Source organism: Papaver somniferum, chromosome 2, assembly GCF_003573695.1.
Source record: "Papaver somniferum cultivar HN1 chromosome 2, ASM357369v1, whole genome shotgun sequence".
Taxonomy (NCBI): Eukaryota; Viridiplantae; Streptophyta; class Magnoliopsida; order Ranunculales; family Papaveraceae; genus Papaver; species Papaver somniferum.
The window spans coordinates 203536604-203547830 of record NC_039359.1 but is presented as its reverse complement, the minus strand read 5'-3'; positions in this window follow the sequence as shown (position 1 = coordinate 203547830).

Below are 11227 nucleotides of genomic sequence, written 5' to 3'. Positions count from 1 at the left end.
TTACAAATTTGAGTACATATCTGCCACACTGCTTACAAATATGAGTACACATCTGCTACACTACTTAGGAATCTGCGTACTCCTCAATTCACTTTACTTTATTGCAGCACCAGCACCTCTGCAGTCAACCATTCACCACTGCCTTCAGCTCCATCTTCTCAGTAATCTTCTATCTTGCTGCATCACAATATTCTTAGCTTAAACCACAACTGCAACAGCTACATCAACACCATTGTCATTTCAATTCTACTGCAACACAGACTATCAAATGCAAGTAAAACATCGTTATCATATAGGCATCTAAAAGATGATTAATTTATCTCGCAATAACTCATGTCATTTCTGTGTCCGTCCTATGCAATCTCTAATTAAGATTCATTTAAGTGCTTTGATATGCACCAAATTTGTGCCTATAATTATGAACACAATAGAATATGATTTCTAAACCTACAATATTACAAATTTTTCTAAATGCGAGCAAAGTTTTTTGTACATGGAATGTCGTCTGATGGCGGATATTACCCTTTGTATTTGTATTCATCATTCACATCTGAGAATGATGGTCTGCTAAGTCGAAAATAATCGCATCTAAATCAGAACCCAAACCACATTTTCCTTAGTGTGAATCACCTCAAACATGACCTAGCATCATGCAACTTGGGGAACTCGTTCAAGTTGGTATATGATGTGTAATTCTTAAACATATGCCGGGAAATATCTAGTCAAACAGAAAAATTATTGTTAAGCTCCAATAGAAAGGCAGTACATTCCGAGAAATCCTATTGCATCGGGATCGATATCCTAAATTAGCTAGAAGCAAGAAAATCAAACTGCAAACAAAATACCCATAAGAACAAATCAAGGTAAAATATCGTTATTCAAAGTGGATTCCAAGAGGAAATCAAGTAAATGAGAACAAAGTAATGTTAAGACCTGAAAATTGTCCCGCATTCCTTAACTGACCTGATATTGCGAGAACTTTGCACATTCAGACTGAAATTTCTCATATAATGCCTCTAGTAGCTCAGAACTAATTTGCTCATCCAAGGAAATCAAAATTAGGGTTTTGAACGAAACTTCAAAATTTCAAATTTGGTGCTTTGAAAATTAACAAATCTAGGGTTACCTGGTATCCCTGTAAAGACTCATTTTGTAATTCTATCGAACTCATTTTTTTAAAGAAGTAAATAAAAACGAAGAATCAAAGTTAATACGCACCTGATCAGGTAGAGAAAAACTTAACTGAATGTCAAGAAGAAGTGATGAATCCGTAAAATCTAACCGAATCAAAGCACATATTTCAGTATTCCATATATGTACTCCTGGATCAAACCAAAAAAATAAGAAAAAATCTATAAATTCATATTAAACACAAAAATAAACAGTACGTCAAATATGTATTGATGGTTAATACACAAAAGAAAACTGAAAAACAAACCAAAAACCATAAAAATATCAGATCTACTAATGAAATAAACATAAAACATGATTTTTTATTTAGATATGAACTTGTTTCATCAAAATCCACCAGTATATCATATACGTACTGATGATTGATACACAAAAGCAACTCAAAAGCATATAAAAAACAACCAAAATGAAACTAAAATCAGCTGCATGTGAAAACCAAGTAATGAATCCATAAAAAACAGAATCGAAACACTTTTTTTTTCCAGTATTCCATATATATACTTCTATATCGAAGAATAAAAATATCCAAAACTACAAAAATAACAAAATTAAAGCATAATTTTTCAGTACATCATATATGCACTGCTGATTCATAATCTAAAATTTAGCTGCATGTGAAAAACAAGTAACGAATCTATGAAAAAATAGAATCGAAACACTTTTATTTGAGTATTCCATATATGTACTTCTGGATCAAACAAGAAAAATCTCCAAAACTATAAAAAACAACAAGATTAGAGCAGTATATTTCAGTATACCAAATATGTACTGTTGATTCATAGTCTAAAAATCAGCAGCACGTGAAAACAAGAGACGCATCATGAGATCGAACTACCAAAACCGCAAAAAGAAAGTGAAAACATCATGAAATCGATCGAATTTTCATGATTCAGTTGAGAAACAAAACAAAAACAAAGAAGAACTGGAGAAAAATTAAATAACATACCTGTAAAATCACTAAACATCTTCACAAACCCTAGGATTAAACTTCATAAGCGGCAGCAGCAGAGAAGAGGAGAGGGAGAGAGAGAGAGAGAAAACGCATCTGAGAAGAAAAAGAAAATTGAGGAAAGCTGTTTTTATTTCTATTATATATAGTGAAGGCTATTTTGGGAATTCTTAAAATGCACGTAATAGGTTACACACGTGTGCAGGACCTGGGCTTAAAAAATTGGGTGGACCTGCCACTAACTAAGAACACTATAATAGGATCTATAGGTAATTCCTACATAATACTATTTCCTTTGTAATTCTTTTTTCTTTTCTTTTGATAGGCTAAAGCTGGACCCAGGCCTCTACCCAAATCCAGCCAGTTGGACTAGCCCCACTGTTAGACCCAATCCCGCCAAATCCTTTTATACAAACGGTCCGCGAGTTATAACCCCAAAGGTGTCGCTATCCATACACAAAAACTCCAACAAAACAAATTGTTCATAAAAAACCCATTTAATATAAACTGTCTATATTACCCTTCTAATTTAAATCACCCCAACAAAAACAAAAATCAACCCCACTTTAATTATTATTATATTATCACCCCCAACAAGCAACAAACAACCACCAACAAGCAACACCACCGAACACCACCACCGCCAACGCCACCTTCCACCATCGCCACCGACCACCACCGCCGACACCGACCACCATCGCCGCCGCCGCCACCACCGACCACCACCGCCGCCACCACAGCCACCTCCGACCACCACCACTGTCGTCGCCACCTCCGACCACCACCGCCACCGACCACCACCACCACCACCCCGACCACCACCACCGCACAGCCACCGACGCTACCAACCACCACCGCGACACCACCGCCACCTTCCACCACCCACCACCACTTCCATCGACCACCACTGCCATCGACCACCGCCGCCACCTCCGACCACCACCACCGCCGTCGCCACCTATGACCACCACCGCCACCACCACCTCCGACCACCACCGATACTGCGCAATTGCACCACCACTGCCAGCCACCGCTACCAGCCAGCACCACCACTGTCGACCACCACCGACCAAAACCAGCACCATCGCCAACACCCGCCGCACCTCCACCAGCACCACGACCGCCCACACCACCACCGCCCAAAAATACGATGAAACCAATTTTGGTTTCATTATAAATACGATGAAACCGATTTTGGTTTCATCATAAATAAGATGAAACCATAATTGGTTTCGTGAGAATTCAACTGCAAGAAAAATTATAAGAGGTATTATACATGTTCATTGATAGAAAGACATCGTTGAAATGTCAATATTGACATGGTTTTGAATCCTCAGGACCAGCAAAGAAATATCCTAAAGAACTCTGACCTCCTCCATAACTGACTGCACGACCCATTTATCTGAAACACTAACAAGATTGGTGTTTATGGGTAAAAACTGATTCTGCTGTTTTTGGTAAGTTGGGGTGTGTTGATGAGAAACGAGTTCAAATCCTAAACAAACGCACTGCACGGGAATGCTTTTAGGCTCGAGAAATCAATCTGTAAGACTCTGGCCTAAACCAATAAATGGTCGTTCCAGATTCAATTCGGTCACAATGTGAAGGAGAATGGTTGATCTTAGGGAAGGAAGCAGAGAATGTGTTTGAGATTAGAGTGTTGAATTATGAAGGTGTGGTTGTTTATGACTTGTGTATCAGAAAATGGTTTCTGGCTACTTGTGTTGATAACACTTGTGTTGTTCTGTGCTTTTAAAATAGGTTGAAGAACCTATTTATACAAGTCTTTTGAGAGCAATCCTCATCTAGTAGGAAGTGGAGGAAGTTGAGTGACGGAGCAGTGGGGTCGTGTAGGTGATTGTCACACGATCACGCCTTTGCCCACTTCCCTCATCATCGTTAACCGTCCATGCCTCCTGACACGTTCTCGTAATAGGCGCATTGCACGCCGCACGCTGTAAACCTCCAGACCAATACCCCAGTAAATATCCCCAGTTTGTGACATGTTTGATGTCTCGAATGAGTGGGTCGAGTCGTGGGACCCGCCGCAAGAAATAGCATACGGTGCTATCAGGTTAAATAACTAAGTTATTTATAGAATTGATATTCATGAAATATCGTGTATGCTCGATGAATGTAATGCATCGCTTTTAAGCAAGCAGCTCGAAACAATCGATATGTATGAAGCATCGTTGTTTTAAAGCTTGATTGAACAAGTCGCGGATTAAGCGTCTTAAAATGGCAGCACGCCCAACCATCTTCGAGTGATCGTTTGGAGGCCGCATGAGCGGGCCACCATCTGGTCGATCACTCCATGTGGCAGAGTGGCGGACGGTAATCATTGAGACGCTTCATTAATCGCATAAATTTTAATCCAAGTCGTCCGACCAAGCTGGAAAAGTTGGACGGATGAGATGATTTATGGCACATATTTGCTGCCATTGATGGATTTTAGGGTTTTTTAGAGGTGCGCAACATCCTCTCTTTGGCTTGATCGAATCCAAGCATGGGTGCTAATTTTGGAGGGACCGATCAGGCATGCGCCGACGTGCATGTCTACACCTCTCTGTCCCACAAAGATTCGATATAGGCCACTCAATTTGACCGACAAAGGTGAGTGGTCGTGATCGATTTGCGACAAAAGTACCTTGCCGTAAAAGTTTAAAAGTCGTGTGGCATGCCACCTTTGGGCATGCGTTTCGAGGCGCCGGGCTCTAGTCTGCATAGGTCGGCCGATAACACGCAAAGGTGGGCCCACGGTGATCATGTTGACATCCATGGGATCTCTTGAGTCTATATCTACACCCTCCATTTAGGCTGGTGAAGATGTATGGTCATGATCGAACTACGAAAGATGTGCATTGCCGCAATCCCTAATTAGGTTTTTGAATCAGTCACAGACACGTGACTTTGGCCAAGCGGTTTGGCACGCCGTGATCCTCCTCTTGGGAGATCGATCACATGGGGCCCATGTTGGGATGACGGTGAACGCACATGCACCTTCCTTATGGTCCTAAATACGATCTAAGCCATCCAAACATGCTGGCTAAGTTGGATGGTTATGATCAATTTAAGACACTAGTGGACTTCCGCGACCCTTAGAAGCATCACGCCTGCCATGATTCGATCAAACGTTTCATTGCTCCATGGCCTTGCCGTGCGAAACCGATTGGGTGAAGAAAAAGTGGGCCCGCTAACGTGTGCGTTAGCGCTTCCATGATCATTCATGAGATGATCTAATCCGTCCAACCAGGCTGGCGAAGTTGGACAGTTGTGATGGTTTTAAGACTGCATTGAACAGTCTATGCTCGTTCGAGCTTTGTTTTTACGCAGCGCAAACGCCCATGTTTGGGTCGGCGTTTGGAGCGCTTGTGCATGGACAACATGGGACTCGATCAACTAGAGAACTAGTGGGCCCGCCGGTGATTGCTACGGCGCCTTTTTGATCGCCCAAATCTCAATCTTAGACGTCCAACTTGGCTGGCCAAGTTGGACAGACGTGATGACTTTGAGACCGTCATGGTCGGTCTAGCTCGTTTGAGGTTCTAAATAGCGCGAACACCCACGTTTCGGTCGGCGTTTGAAGTGCTTGTGAATGAGAAAAAGACTACTCGATCGACTAGGGCACTAGTGGTCCCGTCGGTGGTCGTTATATTGATTGCCTAGTTCTGCTAGGAGTAGTCTAAGTTTTTTAAATCACGCGGCCAAATCGTGTGGCCGTGATTATTTTTTGAGACTGATATGAACAGTCCAGATGTTCCTTAAGGAATTTAAACGCGTTCGATCCCGCAACTTTTAATTAAAAGGTGTGCGAACGCGCTGATCTCTTTGTCAGAGGGTGGTGTAGCCTATGTGAGTGTTTTCATGCAGGTCTCAATACTGACACTTCGGGAGATTCATGCTACTATGTTGAGAGCGAACATTTAATCGTCATGTCATGCAAATATTGAGAGTTTGCTGGGGAACATAGCATAGGAAAACACTAGGCAAGCCATGCATTAGTGAATAATGCTGGTGCAAGATAAAATTTATAAAATATTTGGGATTGTTGCAACATGCACCATTCTGAGTAAATTTTATACACGTAAATATATTGAATTTCTCAATAAATATATGAGCGAAGAGGCTTAGGCACTCAACACTTTTAAATGGCTCAATTTCATTAGTGAATAATGCAACTAGGAGATTAAATACTCGTTAGGCTCTATACTAGTGAACAATTCATCTAGGAGCTTGAGTTTCAATACAATATGAAGAGCCGCATACACACTCATCAGATTTTGATATATTCTTCAAATTACTTGCGGAATATGGACATATCAAGGTCTATTACTTCCGATGTCGTGTCAGGTAGATAGACTTTTACAATTTCGCCCTAAACTAAAAACCACCATCAATATTAAGTACCCTGCTTAGTACGTAACAATGGCATTGTTGCGGGGTAAGCACTAGATAGTGGCAGACGAAAAAACAAAACCAATAAGATGAAATAGATAGATGTTACCAGAGGTATATCACTTGGTTTGAACTTCCCTTGCAGTCGTACTGGTGAAGCAACTTATAATCAGGGGCTACGAATAAATTACCGCTCTTGCTCATCAATGGTAGGAAAATGGAAGCGGCATGTCCGGTCAAGTCTTTGGATCTCAACTAGATCCTCTGAATCCCGTTCGTATGAGCGAGAGGAATAAACCCTTTCTGGCTTTAAAATTTCGTCGGGTGTAAAGGGAGCTTATGCTCTTTCCTGTTTTGCACGAACATCAAGACCCACCCATCTTCATGTACACCAAACAACAGCAAGGTAAGTTCATCTCGTCTTCGTATTCTTAATGTGAGTGAAATATCCACGTTTAATTCGATATGATTGACTTTCTTTGTTAGCAGCGGTAGAGCGAGTATAACAACAACAAAGCAATCTGGAAATATTTCTGCTACTAAGCCAAGGGGAACTAATGATTCCAAAGACACGCCCAATATGGGTGATGACTTCTTCGAAGTGTCCTATATGACTGTTAAGACTCATCTTAATCACGTGAAGACTCTTCTTCCTGGACCAGAGGGCTTAGAAGTTGTACCATCGATCTCCACTGGAATGTGTAATTTCTGTCTCCAGTCTCTCCAGTAAATTTCAAAATTTTCCGAACTCCGTAATGCTCGATTGCGAGAGGCCTTGACTTTAACTTGTACGGTGGTCGTATGAGTTGTATCCTCTAGGAAAAGTGGAGGCAGTCCCCAGGGGAAATAGGTTCTGTCAGAGAGGATTGCAGGTGGCGCTTGAACAACTACAGTGATCTCCAATTCTTCGGATGTACGTGTATGTACATGTTTTGCTCTGTTTGACTGGATGAATTATCTGGATAGCTTTGAACTAATCTTGCTCAACTTCTTTCGTAGTTTTAATGCTTTGAGAAGATGAACATCCTTGTTGGATTTGCGCAAGTTGCATGTATCCGGGATGACGTTGCAGGAAAAACCGAGAGGTAATGGAGGCGGCCGACGATGTTGAGGATGTGACTGCGTCCTCGACCCTCAATTTGATGCTCCTCATGTAAATCACGTGTTAATTGGGGGGTTCAGGGTGTCTAGAAGTATGCTGAATTGTACGCCCGAATATTGAAGAAGTGTGGACACATTTCCATGACCAAATGTGTAGTATGATCAGGCACGCTGCTTCTGGATGAGTGATCGAATATCGGAAGTATCCTCAAGACATGTGTGTAGATTTCGAATTTAATGTTTCCTGGTCATGTGAAGGGATTTCCAAAATCCGAAATTTGCAAACTGAAATGGATAGGATTCCTTCCATGAATCTCATTAATCATAAATCGGAAATTGAGAAACTGTCTCGGGAGTTGAAGTTGAAGCAGGCTACTCTTCGGGATATAAAAAGTGTTTTCTCTAGAAAAATGAAATGTTGCTGAATGATTTCCCTTGAATGCCTTTATTTCCTTCCCATGACTTTTCTCTTTAAGTTTTCTGGAAAGACGAGATGTTCCTTTGTGGTTTGATTTGGTTTTGAACAGGTAGGCGGCTGCTCTTTGAAGAATAGAGGTTTTTGTTTTGTGAAAGAAATGGTGTTTCCCTGAAATCTTAACTATGAATGCAAATTGGTGCAAACATTTTGGATGAATTGTAAGTATTGTATGAAAACAAGGTAAATACTAGGGAAATTGAAATATAATGTTTCAGGAACTGATGGAAGCTATCTAGTGTGTATTATTACTCCTCCCAGTTGTCAGTACCAAGGAGTTTGCAATAGTCACCTTGTTTAATTTCAGAAACTAAGTAAGGCTCCTGCTACTTGACCGCTGGACCTCTTATCCTCGATTGAGACTTATTATAAACATTTGACAAAATATTGATAGGGACCAGCTTCCTCTTCACATCGCCTAGTCGCAGTTAGGTTGACAATCGGATCAAGTTCCCAGTTCTTGGTGAGATGAGGATTAACAGACTATAAAAGAGGTTGTTCGAGAAGACTTACTCGTGAGTTTTAGCCTCGGGATATACGATATGGCGCTTCTGGACTTTCTTTCATAGTCCCTGCATTAATAACGCTTTTCCCAACTCGACATCTCTAAGATAAGCAGTGGTCAAGAGTCCCCAGCCGCTTATGCCAATCATGTCTTCCAGAAGAGATTTAGGCCTGAGGAAGCTTCATCGATCGAAGGTAGTCGCTTTCCCGATACAACACAATTTAGAGCGGCAAAGATATCTTGACGTTGTGCCTTGGAGGAATAGAGAATTTCACACACATGTTCCATGGTTGACTGCACAGTTTTGTAGACGGAGTCCCCAGAAAGCATGCAACAGCTTCTAATAGGAGGATGGTATTTTTATACTCCTTCAGTGCCTAGTTGGAGTTCCCCTGAGTCGATCTTCTCCTGGAAGATGTGCTTCAATTTGTTGCAGTCACTTGTAGGATGGTTGATAAACCTACAGAAGCGACAGTACTTGGGATCTTCCATTTCTTGTTTAGTTGGAGGACGTCTGACACGAGGTAGCTTGATGGCGTCATCTTGTATCCAGACCTCCAAGAGTTCAATCACCTCTTCCATTGGAAAGGGAAAATCTAGGAATGGTGGAGTCTCATTTGACCTATGTGAAATGGGAGTCGGACGCTTAGATTGTTGATAGTTGTTCCCCGGATGCTTTCTCTTTCCACCCTCACTAGTGATTAATTGGAGGTAGGGTATTATTTTGGAAGGACACCTGTTTTCCTGAACATCTTTACGAGTTTCTTCATTCCGGGAAGGTTCGGATCGACTGAGTAAAGCAGCAGCGGATCTCTTAGCAGCTTCTGATGCAATATGGGAACTGATACTTTCCAGGAAGGACACACATAATGAAATCACCTTTTCATTGCGAGGACTCTGATGAGAACGTGCTAAATCCCACGAGTCTTCTTTCCGAGTTTGAGGAAGCATCTCTCGATCTTCATGAGCAGACAAGTTAGGTTGGTGACTACTTTTCCATTCAACACGATCATAGGCTTCATCTTCCTCACCAGAAATAGGTATATGAATCTTGGAAAAAGGACTACTACTATCAGTATTGATCCAAAATGGATTGTTGGTGGAGTTTCCTTCGGAATGAATACGTGTTGGTTCCTTTGATAATCCGCGAGCGCTTTCAAAAGCGTAAATACTATGTCCTGCATCTTGACAATAGCAGCTTGATTCCCAACAATATCATCCAAGATTTTCGTCAAAATGTGAATAGTTGTTAAATATCGAGACTACATAGCCTCGACAACGGTTTTGAATGAAAGAACGGATTCAGGGATAACATGTGAAGTATTTTCAGTGCTAGGAGAAGTAATATTGTGATTGAGGGTTTCTGAACCATTCCTAAGATCAACCATCTTGAGAAATTTAGGAAATTGAAAACGGAATAGGGAAAATGATTTTTTGCAACCGATAGATTAATTTCCTACTGTGGTCGCCAGTTGTTATGGGTAAAAACTGATTCTGCTGTTTTTGGTAATTTGGGTTGTGTTGATGAGAAAAAAGTTCAAACCCTAAACAAATGCACTGCATGTGAATGCTTTTAGGTTCGAGAAATCAATCTGTAAGACTCTGGCCTAAACCAAGAAATAGCCGTTTCAGATTCAATTCGGTCACAATGTGAAGAGGGAGGGTTGATCTTAGGGAGGGAAGCAGAGAAGGTATTTGAGATCAGAGTGTTGAATTATGAAGGTGTGGCTATTTATGACTTGTGTATCAGAAAATGGTTTTTGGCTACTTGTGTTGATAACACTGGTGTTGTTCTGTGCTTTTAAAATAGGTTGAAGAACCTATTTATACAAGTCTTTTGAGCGCAATCCTCATCTAGTAGGAAGTGGAGGAAGTTGAGTGACGGAGCAGTGGGGTCGTGTAGGTGATTGTCACACGATCACGCCTTTTCCCACTTCCCTCATCGTCGTTAACCGTCCATGCCTCCTGACACGTTCTCGTAATGGGCGCGTTGCACGGCGCACGCTGTAAACCGCCAGACCAATACCCCAGCAAGTATCCCCCAGTTTGTGACATGTTTGATGTCTCGAATGAGCGGGTCGATTCGTGGGACCCGCCGCAAGAAATAGCATAAGTTTCTATCAGGTTAAATAACTAAGTTATTTATGGAATTGATATTCATGAAATATCATGTATGCTCGATGAATGTAATGCATCGCTTTTATGCAAGCAGCTCGAAACAATCGATATGTATGAAGCATCGTTGTTTTAAAGCTTGATTGAACAAGTCGCGGATTAAGCGTCTTAAAATGGCAGCACGCCCAACCATCTTCGAGTGATTGTTTGGAGATCACATGCGCGGGCCACCATCTGGTCGATCACTCTCTGTGGAAGACTGGCGGAAGGTAATCATTGAAACGCTTTATTGATCGCCTAACTTTTAATCCAAGCCGTCCGACCAAGTTGGCAAGTTGGACGGACGAGATGATTTATGGCACATATTTGCTTCCATTGATGGATTTTAGGGTTTTTTAGAGGTGCGCAACATCCCATCTTTGGCTTGATCGAATCCAAGCATGGGTGATAATTTTGGAGGGACCGACCAGGCATGCGTGGAGACGGCCCGCCGACG